Raw genomic sequence first — 21,748 nt, forward strand, 5'->3', positions numbered from 1 at the left:
TAGCTCTGCCACCCCAGGCCCCCCCTTTCTCTCTCACCCCCTCCAGTTGAAAGCCTTTAGGCTCACTCTAGACCCCCCCCCCATTCCCCACCCCATAGAAACCCTTGGGAATTTGGGGTCTCAAGCTCTGCCACCCCAGGCCCCCCTTTCTCTCCCACATCCTCCAATTCAGCACCTCCCCTCATTGCTGCCACCCCCCCTTCAGTTTCTTCCTCCTCCTCTTCCTCCTTGTTCGTTCTCTGTATCTCCCCCCCACCACCACCGGTTTGCTGCCTCTGCCTACGCTCAATCTCTCACGTCAGAGGAAGAGGGGGCACAGCAGGTCTCTTGCTCAGCACAAACCTCTTCTGCCCGCCCCAAAGAGGAGGAGGAGGGAGGCGGCAGCGCCACACGCCTGCGAGGGAAGAAGGGGGGACTGGCTCAACCCCTCTCCCCTTCCTGCCAAGGTACTGAAAATTTTGCATAATTGGAGGGGGGGAGAAGAGGGATTCCCCTCACCTTCAGGTTTGATACAATTATTTTTCTTCCATTATTAGAGCTCCCCCCGGTTTGTGTCTCTGTGCAGTCCATTTCTGATTGGCCCTCTCTAGGTGGATATTGTTCTCCTGATATGGGAGAAGGCTATTTTTCCTGCTCTACCCGTGCAACAGGTCTGAAAAGCCCGAGAATGGATGGCATTTAGAGTGTAACGTGGACAGGGGCATGGGTTCTGTTGGGCATTGACAACTTTACTGCTTATTTCCTAATTTGAGGAAACAAGTGGACGCAGAAGGAGACCTTTGTGCCCTTCAGTGTAGGACCTGAAAGTTTAATCTCTGGGTCAAGGGAAGCCACAAGGCACGTGGATCAGCTGAGGCCTTCAGTCCAGGCTTCTGCTTGATGAGATTGATAGTGGTAGTTTTAGGGAGGTAGTGCGGTTGCCTATTTGTAAGCTGGAAGTGTGGAGGAGCTCCTCTTTTGGGTCCCAGTGTTTGGGGCAATGGAGACAAAAAGCATTTTCCTGCAGTGGCTTCAGAGACTTGGTAGCAGAAAGCTGGTAATTGAGATCTGCTCAGGATCCTGTTGGTGCTATTTGCAATCAGAGTCAGTCTGCAAGGAGGGGATGAGAGAGATTCTTGGTGTGTGTTTCCCAGCTATAGAATTCCCTCCTGCTCTGGGTTTCCCAAAATCCAAGCTGGAGCACTTTTTGGAAAGCATCGCTAGGCCTACCTATTCAAGCTGGCCATTGGGATTCAAGGTTAAGATTGGAAAGGATGGGGCGGTTTCAGTTGATGACCTGAAATTTTACTCTGTTTACTCATATCTGTGTTTCCTTACCTGCCTCATAATTTTGGAATGGGCTGGGGTTAATCTAGGTAAATAAGCCACCAATTGGAGGGGAAGAAGCATTCCGATATCATGAATAATATATTTTCCTGTTTTTTTCATAGTAACAGTGGTTTTTCATTCTAAAGTATGCCTTAATGTTTCAAGAACTTGTTGAAAGCAACCACATCTAGGGTGAATCTGATAACAATATAGGCAGAATAGATGAGGGATCCTGGAAAACGTTTTACCCTAATAAGGATTATGTGATCTATTGTATCTTTACAGATCATATGAATAACTTGGTAACAAAGACTTGACAAAGTTTGTCCAGGGCTTGTTTGTTAATTTTTAATTGTAATAATGATTCATGCCCGGTTTGTTGTATGTAGCTCAGTTATCCTGTCTCTGTCAAGGAACAGCCCTGACATCTTTCCAGGAGGAGTGTGGGAAGCCTTGCTGTGAAAGATCATGGACTTCCTGTAGAAGACACCTCATACCAAGTGGGGTGTGTGTGTGTGAGTGATTATCTGGAAGTGGGTTCATATCACTATTAATGCTTTAATAGTCCCATATGGGAACTATGTATGACTGTTCTTGGCTCATCTGTCCTTTAAGCACTTGGGTTATTACATGGAGCACGTCCTCCAGGCAAAGTTTTCTGTTGTGGAAGGCGCTGGTTTCTACCAGTTTCTTTTGCATTCAAGGTTTGATGCCTTGGCTCCCTAAGTGGCAATGTAGAAGGTTGTGGTGGTTCATTGTCCCGTGATTATTTTCTGTGTTCTCTTCTCTCTGTGTTCTGTAAAGAAAAAGAGAGCGGAATGATGTCACGAGAACTGAAAAATTTTCAAAGGAAAGGAATCGGTGAAGAGCATTCCTATTGCGTGTGTGGTTGCTGCTTGTACAGAACGGTGGGTTTGCGGAGCCTCAGGCATTCGTAGCCTTGAGAGCAATTTCCCCATTCAAGAGTTACTGTAGAGCTCTGTGCCAGGAAGCGCAAGGTGCGCCTGCGTGCCTCAAGACTGTGCTCTGCTGCTAATTGCTCCGTAATAGTTTTAGGCATATATTTCTTCATGTCACGACCATGGGAGTCTTTTCTTGGGGTGGTGGTGCGATATGCTGTTTCGGCCTCAAAAAGGCCTTCCTCAGTGGTCAGACATAGAGTTGTAGTCCAGTACACATCCAAACAATATAATATCATAATGCATGGTAGAACCCACATAAACGCCCTTCTAGTATTACAAAGCTTCTTGTACAATTGTTTATTCCATATACATTGGAATATGGCTTACATGCCCCACCTTCTATTTCATGCCGGGCTTCTACGGATGTGTATACATCAAGCAGTGTGTTAGGTCAGATGGGTTCTACTGTGCATTATGATATTATACTGGTTGGATGTGTACCGGTTTACAGTTCTAGGTCTGACCACTGAGGAAGGCCTTTTGGAGGCTGAAACGTGTTTGGTCCTTATTTGGTCCTACTTTTGGGCCTAATTTGGTCCTGCTTTGGTCATTGTACGACTTCACACCAACTGTCTATGAGTTTTATGTATTTATTGGTTCTGGATGACTCGCCTACGACATAGGCCTTATTCTTTTAACTTTACTGTGCGCCATATTAAAATGTATATATTTGTAATTTTAAGTGTTTTTCGCTTTGGATTCAACATTTCGGTTGAGTTTGAGTTGTCCCCCCCTTTTGTTGTTGTTGCAATATGCTGTTTCCCAAAAATACTTTGTGGTGTTTCGTTATCCTGGAGGGCCTGTCTCCCCTTCCTGCTGCATATTGTATTAGAAGGGCATTTTGAAACAATTGGTCTGCCATTCATGCCATTGCAACCTTGCCTCATCAATTGTTTCTTACCAGGTTTTCACATTGAGGCCAGATTTAGTTCCGGGTTTTTTGTCTTCAGTACTGTGCATTCCTTTGTGCTGTTGCCCTTAGCTTACCAGCAGCTGATTTTAAAAGCATACTAGCGAGTGTGTTGTTTGTACAGATATTCATCCTCTGTGTATGCACTAGGGTTTGCTTTTGTCCAATATGATGTTGCATTACAGGTTTTCTTTGATTTGCCTTCGAGAGGATCTCTCTCTCTTGAGTTCTTATGGACTTTGAGTTGCAGTCATCATAGAAATCATAGAAACATAGAATTGGAAGGGGTCTCCAGGGTCATCTAGTCCACCCCCCAGTGCAGGAAATTTACAACTACCCCCACACCTCCAGTGACCTCTGCTGCATGCCCGGAAGATAAGGGGGGGGGGAACTCCAGGATCCCTGGCCTTTTGCACAGTTAATCACATTTGGAACAGTTAATGACATCTTGCAAACATGAAGCACGCTGGCATAATTGGTATGATATTTACATGCTGCAGAAATTGGTGCTGTAAATGAACTGAGCTCTTCCACTTTGATACTTACTTATATCTGTATGCTGCTTTCTTTTGTTGCTCAGAGGTGTTTTTGGCAACAACAACAAAATAATAAATGATATTATAAAATTTTTCACAAATGTTCTCAAGGGCTCTCTTTTAAAAGTTCTGCTTTCAATTTTTTCCTCTTAAACAGCGGTGAAGATGTCACGGCCCTGATTTCACTGGTAAGTCTGTTCATATGAGTGCCACCAGTAACCTCGCCCCCCCCCCAAAAAAAACTAGTGTGCTCTGTCCCAGGTATTGCCTGCCTTATTGAGGAGACAGTAAATCCTGCTGGGAGGAGTGGAGCGCTCTCTCTGGTTTATAATAGGAGAGTCTCTCCGATAAGTATATGGCCATGGGCTGTGTAGAGCTTTAAAGGTCAAAACCCGCACCTTGAATCCAGAAGCAAACTGGACCAATTGCTGCATTTTGTACTGATTGAAGGTTCTGGGCTGTCTTCAAGGGCATCCTTATGTAGAGTGTTGTCTAGCCTTGAGGTTGTAGTAGCATGGATCAGTGAGGTCAGTTTGGCTGGGTTCAGGTGCTTCCGAGCTAGATGTAACTGAAAAAAGACATTTCTGGCAATAATTCTAGCTTCTCTAACCACAAAGTTGGGTCCAGTTAGGTTCTTAACTGAATCCCGCAACCTTGGGTATCCCATTCAAAGCTGCTAGAACAATCCCTTCCCGTAGCATCCACTTATAATTGCCTTGGATGGAGCCTCGATCTAGGGCAGACCTTAGCAAATTGCAGCCCAGTGCTCTGAATATAGCTCACCAAGGCGTGCGTTGTGGTACACCAGGGGCTCAGCGCGTCTCTTGTTTTTGCCACCTACCGAGACTGCAGCAACAAGGAGCTGCCTGGTGTTTGGCAGGCCGCTGTGTGGCTTGTGCTCTGTGTTCAGCTTGATGGGTCACAAGTTGTGCAAGACCTGAGGCTGTCAGTAGCGCGGTAAATGAATAACAGCGTTAGGTGCCTTGCTTTTGGCTGGATTCTGGCACCTGGAATGGGATCTTAATGGGAAGGCTTGCTCAATGAGTTAGCTAGTGTATTTTCCCCAGCCTTCCACCAGAAGCCTGTTGCTTGTCCCGAAAAACTGATAGCGATAGATGGGAGGAGGAAGTGATTTCTCCCCGGTTTCCCTTCTTCACTGCAGCCCCCTGTACTGCTCTCAAGGGTCCTCAGAAGGGATTTTTGGGGACAAAGGAGCAGGCTGCTGCATGAAGGGGAAAGTGTGGAAGGATGCATTCAGTAACCTCTTCTACAAACTTTTTGCCAGGATCGAACCCATATTTTTTTCCAGCCTTGCCTTCTGGCTAGCGGGGGTGATATTTGCGATCCGGGGGTCTGAGACTTCTGCATAAGAGCAGGTTTTCACGTATTTCTGCAGAATGCTGAAGTGTTTGTTAAGTTGAGCTCTCCTTGAGAAAGTTGCTTAAAATTGTTGAGGGGTGGTGGTGCTTTTAGCACAAGTATGGCCCAAATTACCAATCTGCCAAACTGCATAGGATACATCAAGCAGTGATGTATTAGAAAATTGACAGACTCGTGCCCATGCTGTCTTAATTTGTTTCCCAAATACTCCAACCCCTTTGGTCCTCTAGCTTAGGGTTAGTGGGATGTAGCAGTCTACTGGCTTGAATGTGAAGCAAGCAAGCAAGCAATTAATCTTTTTTTTTTGCCATCAAGTCACAGCTGAATTATGGTGACCCTATAGGGTTTTCAAGGCAAGAGGCATTCAAAGGTGGCTTGCCATTGCCTGCCTCCGCATCACGCCCCTGGTATTCCTTAGAGGTCTCCCATCCACATACTTGCCAGGGTCGAGGCTGAGAGTGTGTGACTAGCCCAAGGTCACTCAGCAAATTTCCACAGCAGAGTGGCGATTCGAACCTGGGTTTCCCAAGATCGTAGACACTTTGACCACTACACCACGCTGGATCCAATCTGGCATACCACTGTGCAAAGTAGATAATATTTGTTGGCATTTGATTTAACTTTGGTAACTTGGCTGATATTGGCAACAAATGTTGAAGCTTGCATTTTACTCCCAAGGAAGCTTCACGTCTTGATCCTAGTGCAATATATTTCTTGACGCTTCCTTCAGTTGTTAGGCGGGCACCAACTGAAGATAATCTGTGGGTCCCTTTGCAGTAAAAAGAGGAGCTGCCACTTGCTCAGATAGTCGAGGCAAGCAAGCTGTACTGCAGAGGTCAAAGTTTGCATCATCCTTGTTTTTGGCAGGGCCACTTTTGTTCAGAATAAGTGTATCTTCAGTGAAGAAGAAAAGTATTTACTCATAGAAGCCCTGAATTTGTTGCTTTGTTTTCTACATACTCCCTTAGCCAGGTTGCTCAGTGTGTAATCCTGAAAGCAGTGCCTTGGCTGTAATTTCCATTAAAGTTAATAATGCTTCCTTGTAAATGTGCATAAGGCTGCAGTCATCAAGTCCATTTGCTAGGGAGTAAGGGCCATTACGCTGAGTCCTACTTCCAAGTAAACATGCTTAGGTCCACGCTGTATATCAAACTTGGGAAGCCTTAGCTTTCCACCTGTGAAATTGTCTCCCTGCCCGGCAAGATATTTCTGTGGATGGAAATATTAAAGACTTGATGTGCTAGGATACAGATGTATTGGGGCCATGTAAGCATCTAAAGATAGAAACTGTGAGCTCTTCAGGGGAGGGAACTGAACAAAATCAGTAGGAGTGAAAATGTAGTGACCTCTCTAAGAATTTGTAATGACACCGAGTTCTATTTCTGACCTTGCCATCTTACCAGGAAGAGGGCACAGAGAAGGAATGCAGTCATGAAGCCATGTTTCCATGCTCTTTGACACTGGACTATCTCACTCTTAGCTAGAGTTTTTAATCTCATAAAATAAATCTTAGATAAATTCAGGGCTGACTGTTCTTCTGTTAAGAGTATCCTGAGAAATCTTGATTTTTCTTTGTATTTTGAGAGCCAGCGTGGTGTAGTGGTTAAGGTGTCGGGCTAGGACCTTAGGAAACCCAGGTTCAAATCCCCACTCATGCCATGGAAGCTTGCTAGGTGGCCTTGGGCCAGTCATACACTCTCAGCCTTGACCCTGGCAAGTATTTGAATGGGAGACCTCCAAGGAATACCATGGGTGTGGCATGGAGGCAGGCAACATCTGGACATCTCTTGCCTTGAAAACCCTACAGGGACACCATAAGTCAGCTGTGACTTGATGGCAAAAAAAAAAAAGAGCTTAGGCTGAAGTGGGAAACATTTTTAACGGAGGGAGAATGCATCTGTGTCACTTCTAAACCACTTGTATATGAGCTTCCATGAGCATGCATATAAGTTGGAATGGAGTATAGCGTTGAATGGAGAGTATTTGGAAGCTTCCATGAGTGCTAACTTGGATGGATTAAGAACATAAGAAAGGCCATGGTGGATCAGACCAAGGTTCATAAAGTCCAGCAGTCTGTTCACACAGTGGTCAACCAGGTGCATCCAGGAAGCCCACAAACAAGACGAATACAGCAGTATTATCCTGCCTGTGTTCCACAGCACCTAATATATTAGGCTTGCTCCTCTGATCCTGGAGAGAATAGGTATGCATCATGACTAGTATTCATTTGGACTAGTAGCCATGGATAGCCCTTTCCTCCATGAACATGTCCACTCCCCTCTTCAAGCCTTCCAGGTTGGCAGCCATTCCGACATCCTGGGGCAGGGAGTTCCACAATTTAACTGACTGTTCTTCTGTTAAGAGTATCCTGAAAAATCTTGATTGTTTTTCTCTGTATTTTGAGAGCCAGCGTAGTATAGTGGCTAAGGTGTCGGGCTAGGATCTTGGGAAACCCAAGAAACATTCTTTCTGGCAGTTCCTGCAGTTGCTCACTTTCTCCTGCCATTTGTGCATTTTATTCACTCCAAGAAGCGCCCACTTTTGTGGTTTAAGCAAACCTTTGATTCAGGTCCAACCTCTGGAACATGGGACACAATTGAAAAATTCCAGTGGTATCTTTGGTTTAGCAGCAGGTGGCATTTCACTTTCCTGATGGTGGAGTCTTGGGTACAAGCAGAATAGGTTTCTTGCTTTCACTGTCACTGGCTTATGCATGTTAGTCATCAACTGAAGAACGTTTCCTCTAGGAGTATTGGGTTAAAAAAAATGTTAAACTGTTCCTTCACACTCTGCACATGGGGTCATAAAATTATGAACTTCCACTGTCTCCCCTTTGATTGTCGTTTTCCCACCAGATTATTTCAGCTGCCTTTTTTCCAGCTCCCTGTGGATACATACTCCAGATTGTTCCACTAATCCTTCCAGAATGGGCTGTCCGGAAGGACTAGAAAAGTCCAGGAGTCTAGAAACTTAACTCTGTCTAGCTAGTCAGTGTGATATTTCAGCCCAGCTCGGGGCTGGCATCTAGGAATTAGCAGGGTTGCCTTCTAAAAGCACGATGGTGACTAGGAATTGCAAATATTTTTGCAGCTCCACTGTGCAGTTACCGTAGTAAGAACAGGACTGCCAGCCTGTGAGAAAAGGTCCCTTTGTCTTTCGAGAGCCTACTTTTTTGCACTTCCGGGACTTTGGGATTGAGTACAGCTTGACCGGAGAGTATCGGAAGCTGCCCTAAGTGCTAACTTGGATGGATTAGAGACATTCTGCTTGGCAGTTCCCGCAGTCACTCACTTCTCATGCCATTCTGATGTAATACGCCAGCACAAACGCTGACTGAATAGCTCAACCAACTTCTGTATCAATCAAATTTATTCATGTGGTGGTCACAGACCTTAACAATCCAACTACACCCTAATAAAAAAAAACCACAGCATGTATTGATCCAATATCACAGTAACATCTACTACTACACATTGAAATAAAACAATAAAGACTTCTCCCCCATTAAAATCATTTGCCAGGATATTGTGGACCATATCAAGCCATTATATGACCTGTATCAGGCCTATTAAAACTTTTCCGTATTTTAAATGCTATGATGAAAAAAAGAGGCTTCTCTCTGTGTAACAGATAAATTTACATCGGCCAGCAAGAATCTTGCCCGCGCTTCTTCTGAAACCGACACCTGTGGTATGCACTGGATCAATCTAGGTTGTATTGTGGTGTACAGGGCACAGTGGAAAAGAACATGTGGCAGGTCTTCTACCTGGTCAGCAGAACAGGGGCAAAACTGTTGACCATATGGAAAACTACCATATCTACCTTGAATAACGTCTGTTGGAAACACTTGTAACTGGGCCACTGTGAAGGCTCTCCTCTTTTCAGGTTCTACCAACTCCTTAGGGCAGTGGTCGGCAAACTCATTAGTCAACAGAGCCAAATATCAACAGTACAACGATTGAGATTTCTTTTGAGAGCCAAATTTCTTAAACTTAAACTATATAGGTAGGTACACTGTTTATTAACTTAAGACTTAAAACTTTAAGGTTTATTAATTAATGACAAATACCTAATAGAGAGAGAAGTCTTAGTATGGTTGGAGATTCCCCCCCCTTCTGTAAGGAAATATCAAAGCAAAATGGGAGGGGGGGACACAAATCCAAATGACATTGAGGGGGTGAAAGAGGAATACCATGATCCTAGATATGTGGAGGGGGGAAGAGAAGCAATAAAACCCCTTTCTTTTTGTGGGGGAGATAAAAATCAATGCAACATTTATGGGGGGGGCTGACTGACAAGGGGGTGGAGGAAGGCCAGGGCGGACTCTGCCCCCTACCCACCATACCTTCGCCATGCCTGTATAGCCCTAACGTGGAACCCGGGGGAGGGTTGTACTGGCCCGGACTCCACTCCCCCGAAGACCCGACCTGTGAGGGTGAGGACGCCGCCCTCGATGCCACCACTGCTGCCTCGGTCGCACTCAAGACCCGCTGCCCTGCGTGAGCTAGGACCGACCGCTTGCCTCCGCTTCTCCCAGCTCCAGAACCAGCACTACGCATGCGGGGAGGGGAAAAGCCACGCCGGGGCAGCTGGGAAATGTAGTTCTGAGCTGTGAGGGGGTGGGTATGGGGAAAGGCTGTGGAGAGCGGGGTTGACACCCAAGGTGCTAGATAGAGCGCAGGGGGGGGGGACTGGGAATCTACCATGGGGTGGCAGGCAGGGTCCTGTTTCCTTAACTCTTGAAGGGCAAAAATTTCCTACAAATGTTAAAAAAACAACACCCTTAAAATCTCCTCGAGAGAGAGAGAGAGAGAAAGAGATTTTGGCAACCTGTGGCAGAGCCGCACCCAAGGAGTCAAAGAGCCGCATGCGGCTCACGAGCCGCAGTTTGCCGACCACTGCCTTAGGGTAATTAGAGGGGGCTTTGTTCTGTTTAAATAGGGGATGCCGCTTTGAAAACTGTGCTTTTTGTATCTGCAATATATCTTGATCTGCTTCCCTGTCACCTACCCATGACTGAATAGAGTTCAGTTATCTTTGGCAAAAAGACCTTGATATCCTGCACTGTCAGCTGCCTGCATCGATTCGCAGAGCAGCGTTGCCGTTCAGCGGCTACCCTGCTTGCTAAAATGGAGCAGACAAACACATGTGCATCCCTTCAAAACAAAACACAGCTGGCAGCTCAGCTAATTTTAGTCCCCCTGCTTGATCTGCATTGACGGTTCTTTGTGGAAAGGAATTCCACCAGTGATGAATCTTGGCGTCTCTTGAACCTTGACAGTAGCTCTGGTGTTCATTATAGGAGAGTTGCCACTTGGTTGACAAACCAAGTGAGCAAAAGACCAAATAAATTTTTTCAAAACAATTGGAAGCTTTATTACTCACATGTTTGTTAAAATGTTGAATAAGCAAAATTGAGTTTGGGTACATACATGGTTATGTAACGGAAGAAACCGTTAGCTATTAAATTAAAATTAGTTAATGTTAAAAATATTAGCAATATAGAGAATAAGCTAGCATGTAGAAAACAAAAAGGACCATATACTAAAAGGGTAGAGATATGACATAATATACTCTCTAAGTAGGATAGAAGAATAGTATGTATGTGGTAGTTTTATCAAAATTTTGTATTTCCACCCAGAACCTGTCTGTATAATTTTCTAGTTTTCTGTATTTTTCTATTTTTAATTTTCTGTTTACATATATATATATATATATTGAAATTAAAAATTAAAAAATACATATAAAAAGTAAGAGAGTAGCCACTGTGGAATTGCTATTAGAGAAATTCAGGCGTGTCTTGACATAATTAAGATCTCTCTTCCACTGATCCTTGTTGACCTGGATAAATTTGGCAACTTTTGGCTTCCCGTCCATTTCTTTTGGAACTGATGTTGCTAATTTAATAACCTTAATGTTTCAATAGACTCTTTGGTGACTTGGTAGTTTATCAGGTATAAACATTTTGTTAGATATAAGTATTTCGTTAGTATTTTTTTTTTTTAAGTGAGGTTCAGCAGTCCATTTTATGACAGGTATGTGTTAGGAGGGGCATTCGGTTTTAAGGGCCTTGGATCTGTAATTCAAGTGATGTGAAAGCCAAGATTGATAATGTCTGGGAAAACAGGTTTAGTATAGGTAATAAGTAGATATCTATCAGGAAAATTGGTTTATTATAAGTAATAGCATAGGTAATATAATATAATACCGTGGCGCAGAGTGGTAAGCTGCAGTACTGCAGTCCAAGCTCTGCTCACGACCTGAGTTCGATCCCAACGGAAGTTGGTTTCACGTAGCCGGCTCAAGGTTGACTCAGCCTTCACCCTTCCGAGGACGGTAAAATGAGTACCTGGCTTGCTGGGGGTGAAGGGAAGATGACTGGGGAAGGCAATGGCAAACCACCCTGTAAACAAAGTCTGCCTAGGAAACGTCGAGATGTGACGTCACCCCATGGGTCAGGAATGACCTGGTGCTTGCACAGGGGACCTTTACCTTTAATATATCTATTAGTATAATATGTTTTGTCCTAGAGATGTAGCATTTCTGGGAATGTTGAAATCAGGGGAAAACTTTTCCCCCATTTTTTTTTTGGGTGGTGGAAGGGAAGAAATTCTGAGGAAGAATGGAAATATATGCAATACTTTCCTATCAATTCTAAACTTATTCTACTGCTTTAACCTAAAAGGCATCAGTTGTATCTTACCATATAAAATTGTACTATTTGGTGTTATGGAATTTAAAAGTTAAAATGCCTTAGTTTCCTATGAATGGAATTGGACGCATACCAATATTTGAGAGAGAGAGTTGCAAACAGCTACACTCTGTGCTACCTTAGCATATGTATCTTAATTTCTGCCATCTGAGAGGTAGGCAGAAATAAAAACTGAAATTAGAAAGCAAACTTTGTAGTAAACAAAAGAGTATTACTTGGAAAGAAACATTCTTGTGTAGTTATAATTGCGTGTGTGTGTAAAGTGCCGTCAAGTCACAGCTAACTTATGGCTCCGTAGTTACAACTAGAGATGTAAATTTTCCAGAAATGTTGAAACCATGTAAAGAGCCTGTCTTTTTCAGGAAAAAAGGAAATTTTGGGGGGGAATTGAAATACATGCAATACTTGCCGTCCTATCAAACCTAAACTAATTTTACAGTTGTCACAGTACTGGCTAAGTGCTGCAAATAAATTAGCTATCAGTTGTCACAGCAGAAAATGCATTGTTTATAGTTTACTTAGCATATAAAGTTGCAATATTTGAAATATTTATGGAATTTAAAAGTTATAAATGTCTTTATTTTCTACAAGCAAAATTATACCCAATGCTTAAGAGAAAACCACAAGCTGGTGCACCCTTATGCTACTTTTTAAATTTTTGTACTTCTTCTTTTTTTAGGGTTGCATATTGCTGGGCAGAGCAGCCCTGGCTGTTTTTTTCAGTACATGTTTCTTGTATCCTGGTAATGTCTCATCATGGTATTTTGTTTATATTTGTTTACCATTGTAGAAGACTTGGTCAAAACACGTCTAATCATGCATTTCTGATTTGTTTTGATGTTTTATGTATACAGAGATATAGAATCATAGAGTTGGAAGGGATCACCAGGGTCATCTAGTCCAACCCCCTGCACAATGCAGGAAAATCCAAACTACCTCCCCCGCACACCTCCAGTGACCCATACTCCATGCCCAGAAGATGGCCAAGGTGCCCTCCCTCTCATGATCTGCCTAAGGTCATAGAATCAGCATTGCTGACAGATGGCCATCTAGCCTCTCCTTAAAAATCTCCAGGGAAGGAGAGCTCACCACCTCCCGAGGAAGCCTGTTCCACTGAGGAACCGCTCTAACTGTTAGAAAATTCTTCCTAATGTCTAGATGGAAACTCTTTTGATTTAATTTCAACCCGTTGGTTCTGTTCTGACCTTCTGCAGCAACAGAAAACAACTCAACACCATCCTCTATATCTTGTTGGACATGTATTTGTGATTTGTCTTGGTATTTTCTGTTGACAGAGATATTTTGTATTTACTTTTGATCATATACACAACATATATTGGTTCTTGTAGGTTATCCGGGCTGTGTGACCGTGGTCTTGGTATTTTCTTTCTTGATGTTTCGCCAGCAGCTGTGGCAGGCATCTTCAGAGGATGTCCTTCAGTGTCCTTCAGTGTTAATCCTCTGAAGATGCCTGCCACAGCTGCTGGCGAAACGTCAGGAAAGAAAATACCAAGACCACGGTCACACAGCCCGGATAACCTACAAGAACCAATGAACTCTGACCGTGAAAGCCTTCGACAATATTACGACATATATTGTTTCTCTGCAACTTCTTATTCTTTGACCTTAGCACATATACCTTAATTTTTGTTATCTGAAAAGTAGAAAAAATAGGAGTTAAACAGAAAATACAAGCATTGTGTTAAATAACATAATGTATAGTATTTGGTCTGGAGAAGGGGGTCACACAAAGGGTCAATAATAATATCTGCACAGCTAGATGTAGTTCCAGCTAGATGTTGTTCTTCTTCCTTCTGTAGCTGCTGGTTAGAGAGCGCTCAGTTCTCAATGAAACTTTCAGCATTTCCTCTGAGGCTTAGGTGCAGTTTCTGATCTTCTTTCCCCTCCAGCAAGGTAGGGCAATAAGCTACTTGATACCCAGTCTGCGGGTGTATGTATCATAGTGGCTTGAGGGAGAGGTGGAAAGGTCAACCACAAGAGAAGAATCAGGTCAAAAGGGCCACAAAGCCCTGCATACTGCCCTCATGAAGATCAGGTATCTTCCTAGGTGCAGAAATGCATTTTGTATTTAAGAGCTGTATATGTCTACAGCATGCCCACCTTGTCTTTAAAAGCATTTCACTCATTCTGAAAAGATAAAACGTTTCATAGGAGGTTTTTTTAGGACTTCTCATAGTTTCCAATTTTTCTGTTGGAAAAATTGGGGGGAAAAGGCCTTGGGGGGAAAAAACGTTCCCCAAATTATTCCGTTTCCCACCAGAGCCTTGACATCTCTAGTTACAGTCTCTAGTATTTGAATATCAAGTAAAACTTCATTACATTGAAAACACTGGACTCTTTATAGCAGGGGTGGGGAACCTTTTTTCTGCCAAGGGCCATTTGGATGTTTATAACATCATTTGCGGGCCATACAAAATTGTCAACTTAAAAATTAGTCTGCTATATTTGGTCAAACATTTAGCCAAGAGGCACAACCGGAGATGGCTCTGAGTGTCTGCCACATAGAGCAACTCGCTTTTGAGCTCTAGCTGTCCCCAGCTGGGCCCAAGAGATTCAGGTAGGGCAGCATCCTTCTGAGCTAGAGATCTGCCAGGACCCATGAAGGGCCAGACCAAATGATTTCACGGGCCTTATATGGCCCCCGAGCCTGACGTTCCCCACCCCTGCTTTATAGTGTTATCCTCACATACAATATAACATATTAATTGTGGCCAAAAGGGTTTTATTTGTAAACAATAAGAACCAGTGTGGTGTAGTAGTTAGTGTGTTGGACTAGGATCTGGGGGGTTCAGATCCCCACTGCCATGGAAGCTTGCTGGGTGTCCATGGGCCAGTGGGCTTACCTTGCTTGTTGTTGTGAGAGTAACATGGAAAAGCTGTGAATGTTCTAAGCTACTTTGGGGTCCCATTGTGGGGTATAAATGCAGTAAATAAATGAATGAAAATATCATTGAAAGTGAGTGGTATATAGCTGTAGCATACATAGGAATTATTGTTTAATGCTGTTAGATAGCAATGCGTAAAAAAAATTCATGCTACACATTTTGAGCGAGTAAAATCTTGTCTTTAAAAGAGTTTTGTTCTTTGCAACAGAAAATATTTCACAGGAGTTATTTTTAGTGCTCCCAATTTTTGCATCGATCAAACTGAAAAATGTTACTGGTGGGGGGAAGTAACCCCTCCATTTCCACGCTGAATTATGCTCCCCCCCGGCTTTTACATCTCTAGACATGCCAGTCAGTTGTTCAGCTAAATATTGTGAAATGCTTGGTAAGTTGACTGCTATTTGTTTGGCTATGGCTAAGCATTCCGTGAAATTAGGAACGCAAATATGCAGGTTGCAAGGTTCAGGTGAGTACCCATGTTGGTCTGCAGTACCCATGAACACATGAAGCTGCCTTATACTGAATCAGACCATCAAGGTCCATCAAAGTCAGTATTGTCTACTCAGACCGGCAGCGGCTCTCCAGGGTCTCAGGTAGAGGTCTTTCCCATCACCTGCTTGTCTAGTCCTTTTAACTGGAGATGCCGGGGGAATGAACCTGGGACCTTCTGCATGCCAAGCAGATGCTCTACAAACTGAGCCACGACCCTTCAGTAGAAGAGGAAGACTCGAGTCCAGTAGCACCTTAAAGACCAACTAGATTTCCGGAGCATAAGCTTTGGAGAGTCAAAGCTCCCTTTTTCAGATAGGTAGCAACTTGCCCTAATAATAATTTTAAAAAGTGTCATGTCTCAGCCAAGGGTTGCTTGCCCCCAACCCTGATAAGCAGTCAGGGGCAACTTCAGTAGCATAGGGATCCTCCCTATACTTACAGGAAAAATAATTGGGGGTCAGCATAACCATTACCCCTCCTCCCAGCTTCCCCAAGTAAGGCATGCTTCCGTCATGTCTCCAAAGAGTATCCCTTGCAGTAGCAAGCAATGTGTAGGTGCTTGCGCGAGTCTGCAGAGCGTTTGTGTTGGCAGCTTTCCCATAGTCAATTCCAAGAGCTGCCAGGCAGGAGAACTGTGGGGAAAGAGTGTTCAGAGCGCTCTTGAGTTGCAATGCTACCTTTCGTAGGTTCCTCTTGTGTGCTGGTTCCTATGGAGCTACTAGGTGTGGTGACTTTAGAGTGCATGATGGGCAGTTGCCCGCCAATCCATCATCCAACTCAGGATAGGGGAAACACACGCGCAGCGATTACTTCACTCCTGGTCTACACCTGGAAGTGCCGCATCGCCACTGGGTCGCTAGCATATTTTGGGTTTGAGTAGTCAAGTGGCCAGTCGCCATGTGGCACTGGTGTTTGGGGGTTTGAGTGGTAAAGCTGCCTGTCACGACGCGGTGCTTCCAGGGGTAAACTGAGAGTGATGTGACCACATTGGCGCAGCCGTGTGCGCATAATCTGTGCTCCAAAAACCTTCTGCCAGAGGAAAGGAGAAACCTGGCAACCCCAACAGGCACTAAATTAAAACACTGCATGTACAGATTGGCTGAAAAATAAATTTTGCTTGGCTTCCAAGGATAAAATCTGATGCTTGGCATTTTGTGTTTGTTAGTCTGCAAGTTTTGTTGAGCCAGTGGCTGGGGCTGTCTGATGCTGCAGGAATTGGGAGGTCAGGACAGAGGGATTCAGGGCATGGGAGATTTACAGACATTCTGACTGCTTAGGGACAAACTGGTGACCAAAGACTCAAGGGCGCCTTTCTTGTTGGTGGCAAAGGCTGCAGAGGGGCAAGGAAGGTTGGGTTTTCAGTGTGTTGTCTGCTTCCTCGTGGCCATTTGCATCAGCTGGTGGCTGGAATTAGAAGAGGAAAAATGAATGGATGTCAGTTTAGGAATGCAATATGAGTGAATCTGTGTGATGTTAGCTGGGTGGAATGGCTGTATGCCTGCACTTGGAATGAAATTTTCTGTGCATTTCAAAAGCTTCTTCTTGTTTTCTTCGATACTGGCCAAATATCCTGTTCATCAATTAGTAACTATGGTTTTTGCAGTTTCAGAGGAGTCCCGTGGCGCAGAGTAAGCTGCAGGGGAGGGGCTGTGGCTCAGTGGTAGAGCCTCTGCTTGGCATGCAGAAGGTTCCAGGTTCAGTCCCTGGCATCTCCAGTTAAAGGGACTAGGCAAGTAGGTGATGTGAAAGACCTTTGCCTGAGACCCTGGAGAGCTTCTGCCGGTCTGAGCAGACAATACTGACTTTGATGGACCAAGGGTCTGATTCAGTATAAGGCAGCTTCATGTGTTCATGTGCTCACAACCAGATTTTTGAACTTGTTTTAATTGTTTGGATGTTTTTGATTGCAAGCTACTTTGAATTTCTGGGATAAGCAGCCTAGATACCTTTGAAATAAACATTGGCAGGAATGTTTTTTAAGCTTAGGAAGTTAGCCAACTTGAGAAGAGCTGTTGGATCAAAAAAATTAAATTGAAAGGGAAGTTGATCAAACCTATGCTATTTAAATACTTTAGAACTACGGTGGCTTTCTATATAGAAAAAAACCCTGGAGTGCTTTAGGGAATATATTAAATCCTTGAATATGGAATTAGATATATATATGTATTGTAATATGACCTCCTATCTGAATTTGAAGGAGATGCAAAGAAAACTAAGGTAGCACTGATATGGAGCACCTTGAAGAGTAAACAGAATTGTTAGATTATCAGGCTTGGCTTGTGGAGTAGGGTGGGGGTTTTTACCTTTTACAGAATCATAGGTAAATAGTTATAGTTCGAGGTTATTGAATTATATGGAATATGGCAGGGTAATAATAAAAAAACATTGTTAGGATCTGGGAATCCCCACTTGTGCCATGGAACCTTGGCTGGGTAACCTTGGGCCAGTCACACACTCTCAGCCCTGACCCTGGCTAGTATTTGGATGGGAGACCTCCAAGGAATACCAGGGATGTGACACGGAGAAAGACAATGGCAGACCACCTCCCAATGTCTCTTGACTTGAAATCCCCCCCCGAGGGGTCACCATAAGTCAGCTATGACTTGATGGCAGGTAACAACAACAACAATAATAAACTAATAATAATAATTTTGAATCAACCAAAGATTTATATTCCTGATGAAGGAGTAACATTCTCTGGTAATTTCTGCATCTGCTTCAATATTCATCTGAGCCACACAGGAAAAAGGGTCTTTAACTGCAGAGTGGCTGGTAACAATGAGGAATGACAAATATGTACAGGAAGAAAAGTCCTTTGAATTTCAGTGAATATGGTCCACATCTTGACATGTTGGAATATAGTTGTGGCATGGTGTGATGTATTGTTCATTCTTGATCTTCTGAGTGGTGTCATGTGGAACCTTGCACACTGATGAATATGGGAAAAAATTGAATAGCACACGGATGACATTGGCTCAGAAACAGGTAGTGGCTAAAATCTGTTATCTAAAACGTTTGTTCAGTACCCTAGTTTGCACCCCTGCATTCTGTTTTGCTTTTCAGTATTGTTTGCCCCATCAATTTTAGAGAGCCAGCGTGGTGTAGTGGTTAAGAGCGGTGGTTTGGAGCAGCGGACGCTGGAGAACCGAGTTTGATTCCCCACTTCTCTACATGAGTGGCGGATGCTAATCTGGTGAACTGGATTTGTTTCCCCACTCCTACACTTGAAGCCAGCTGGGTGACTTTGGGCTAGTCACAGTTCTCTTAGAGCTCTCTCAGCCCCACTTACCTCACAGGGTGTCTGGCGTGGGGAGGGGAAGGTGATTGTAAGCCGGTTTGATTCTTCCTTAAGTGGTAGACAAAGTTGGCATATAAAAACCAACTCTTCCTCCTCCCTCCTCCTTCCTCCTCTTCTTCCTCCTCCATTAAAATTTCCTCTCTGGCTGAGGAGGTGACCAGTGGGAGTGATGTTAAAACTAGGAAAGGGAAGGAGGTACTCCCTTGGAGGTCAACTTTGTTTGCGAGAGCAGAAGAGCTGGGTTGGATTCCTAGAGAGAACTCTCTGGGAGAGCTGACGCCTGCGAGATGGAGAGGCCCTGGGTGTGCCTGCTCTCCGTACTGGAGTTAAATGCTGTGGAGCCAGACTCCAAGGGATGTGTCTTAACTCCGCACCTCAGAGGCCCGGTGGAACTTCTCAGGCAATGGTTATTTTTTTACTATGACTTGAGGCTATGGTTATTTTTTTACTATGACTTGAGGCTAAGATGGAGCCTTCGGGCAGACCGGAGTGTGTAAGTTGAGTGGCTGCTGTTAGTACCTGTAGCTGGTGAGCTCGGCTTTTGGATGCGCCTCTGCAAAGGGGAAAAGATCTGTTGATGCCTGTTCAAAGTGCCGTGTTGCTAAAAGTGAAGGGCACGGGTGGCAGGTCCTAGGGTGCCTCTGATTGGCTTAGGAATTAAAGTAGTTGAAGTTGAAATTTGAACTAAAGCTGCTGACGGGGGTCAGAGCAGTAATTAGCTGAAGCCCTGCGCTGTATTTGGCCTCTGCCTGTGGCTTCTGCCAGATTTAGAAGGAATTACGTTGTGTGACTCGGGGGCAAAGACTGTATAACCCCTGGTGGTGTTTCTGCTGACTCTTGCGGCCAGTACTGATTTATTGGTTGGCCGCCCATGAATTTGGATAATGTTATACTTTTGAAAGCTGCTGTTAGGGAAGAGCATCATGCCATGCCAGTTTTTAAAATATCCTTTTTAAACCTTCTGCTTCTCCTGCATATGTTTCATAATCTGTACGATAGCCCGGATCATCTGTTTCCTTTCCTTTCTGCAGGATCTTTTAAAAGCGTTGGCTAGAAGTGGTAACTGTATTCAAGGCGTAGATTTGCTGTGGGATTTTTGATAGAGGGAGCATTAAGGGAGAGCCGGCGTGGTGTAGTGGTTAAGAGTGGTGGTTTGGAGCGGTGGACTCTGATTCGGAGAACCGGGTTTGATTCCCCACTCCTCCACATGAGCGGTGGAGGCTCATCTGGTGAACTGGATTTGTTTCCCCACTCCTCCACATGAGGCCGGCTGCGTGACCTTGGGCTAGTCACAGCTCTATTAGAGCTCTCTCAGCCCCACCTACTTCACAGGGTGTCTGTTCTGGGGAGGGGAAGGGAAGATGATTCTTCCTTAAGTGATAGAGAAAGTCGGCAAATAAAAACCAACTCTTCTTCCTCCTCTTCTTCCTCTTCCTGCTCCTCCTCCCTCTCCTTTCCATTTGTTTGGGTTCAGTTTTGTACTTTTTTGGAGGTTCTCAGTGAAGTAAAGCACTTAATGAATCAAAGCTAACAGCAGTCTGAATTTGGGGAGGGAGTGGAGGGTGGGCAGCAGTGCTTCAGAGCTGACTTAATTGATTGACTTCATTTATACCCCGCCTTTCTCCCCAGAGTGGCTTATATCATTCTCCTCTCCTGTTTTATCCTTATAATGGCCTTGTGAGGTAGGTTAGGCTTAGGCCGTACAACTGACCCTGCAAGCCTTCATGGCAGAGTTGGGATTAGAACCCGGGTCTCCCAGATTCTAATCCGACACTCTAACCACTGCACCACACTGGCTGTCTTGGTAAAAGAGACGGAAGTAGTATTATGAGAAGCCATCTGGATCAGGAAGGGGCAGTGCTGGTTGGGCTGCTGACCCTGGCTCTGATGAGTATATAGTGCAAGGAATGTAATGTTTCCTAAACCCTTTGGCATAGTTAATAGACTGCTGGCTTGGCTGATTTCTCCCCACCTTTTCTTTTCAGCAGTAGATACAGTTACCTTTTCAAAAAACAAAACAAAACACAAGGGTTTGTAATCCATCTGGGTTCAAAGGTTGCTTTAAAGCAGTGGTTCCCAAAGTGGACAGTACCACCCCCTGGGGGGCAGTAGGGTTACCTAGGGGAGCACTAAAAGGCAAGAGGGCAGCAGGGGGGCGCTAGAGGGCGGCCGGGGGAGGGGGCTTCAGCTGTGGTGTTCACTCATTTACAATAGATCAAGCTATGGCTCCATGCTGGCAAATTTGGTGGAAACTATCAGAATTTTTTTCCAGACTTTGAAGAGCTGGTACCACTGGATCAAGTTCATCAGTTTTGTTGAATAAATTTCCACTAAAAAGTTTTAATTTGATTTTGAATAGATGTGCAATTGTTATTGTTATTGTTTTTGAAATTTTGTTATTATCTTCTTTAGGGACTCATGCAAACCCCTATTTTGAATAATGCTTTTTATAGGATAGGGTAGGGGGCGCTGGGGTTGAGTTTATGGAACCAAGGGGGCAGTAGGCCGAAAAGTTTGGGAACCACTGCTTTAAAGCTAACAATGGTTACCATTATCACTGGCATGCTGAAGGATACTGCAGCTAACCTTGAGAAGGGAATGTCAGGTTTGTGTAGTGGGGGTGTGTGTGCATGTGCATGTCCCCTTCTCTCAACTGTGGTTAAGAGACTGGTAAAAGCCTTTACCGTTCCAAGTGCATTAACGTGATCAATTTCCCAGACATTTGAATCTGAGTTTTAACCTGGAGCCCAGGCTTGTCAGATGGCTTGCATCTCTGTGTTTTCTTTTTCTTTCTTTTTTTACATTGTTATCTATTTGTGTTAATTTTCCACTTCTTTACATACCTTGTTTTTCATTTTGACTCCTCTCTTTGCCAAGTACAAATGTTGCAATTAAACTATGCATGAATGTATAACATTCTGAGAAATAATTGCCTTTTGAGTTTGCGAAACATCCATCAAGCAGTTTTGGAAGCCGGCTTGCTTGATCAGGCTTGTAATGCTTCTCGGCTCTCATTCTGAAACCTCTTATCTTCAGAAGAGCCGCCTTATGCAAGGAATTCCTATTCTATGGGAATGGCCTGTAAGTGTAGGATAGTGTTCTGTATAAATGACGAAACAATATTAACATACGTTTTTAATTTTCCACTATTTAGATATTTAGCCTGTCCCTTTTCTGGAGTGCAGAGCAGGTTACAATTTAAGAGTGCCCTTAAAATTACCGAAATTAATATAAAAATCAGATT

General features: G+C 44.1%; 1 protein-coding gene across 1 annotated transcript in view; it reads left to right on the plus strand.

The window, feature by feature from the left end:
- Positions 1-271: 271 nt before the first annotated feature.
- The window catches only part of R3HDM2 (R3H domain containing 2), a 204,064-nt gene continuing 182,587 nt past the window's right edge, over positions 272-21,748 (plus strand). The window contains exon 1 of the mRNA XM_056851315.1: positions 272-446. The gene's annotated coding sequence lies outside the window, so the exon portion shown is untranslated. The remainder of the gene's footprint in view (positions 447-21,748) is intronic.

This window comes from Euleptes europaea, chromosome 1, assembly GCF_029931775.1.
Source record: "Euleptes europaea isolate rEulEur1 chromosome 1, rEulEur1.hap1, whole genome shotgun sequence".
Taxonomy (NCBI): Eukaryota; Metazoa; Chordata; class Lepidosauria; order Squamata; family Sphaerodactylidae; genus Euleptes; species Euleptes europaea.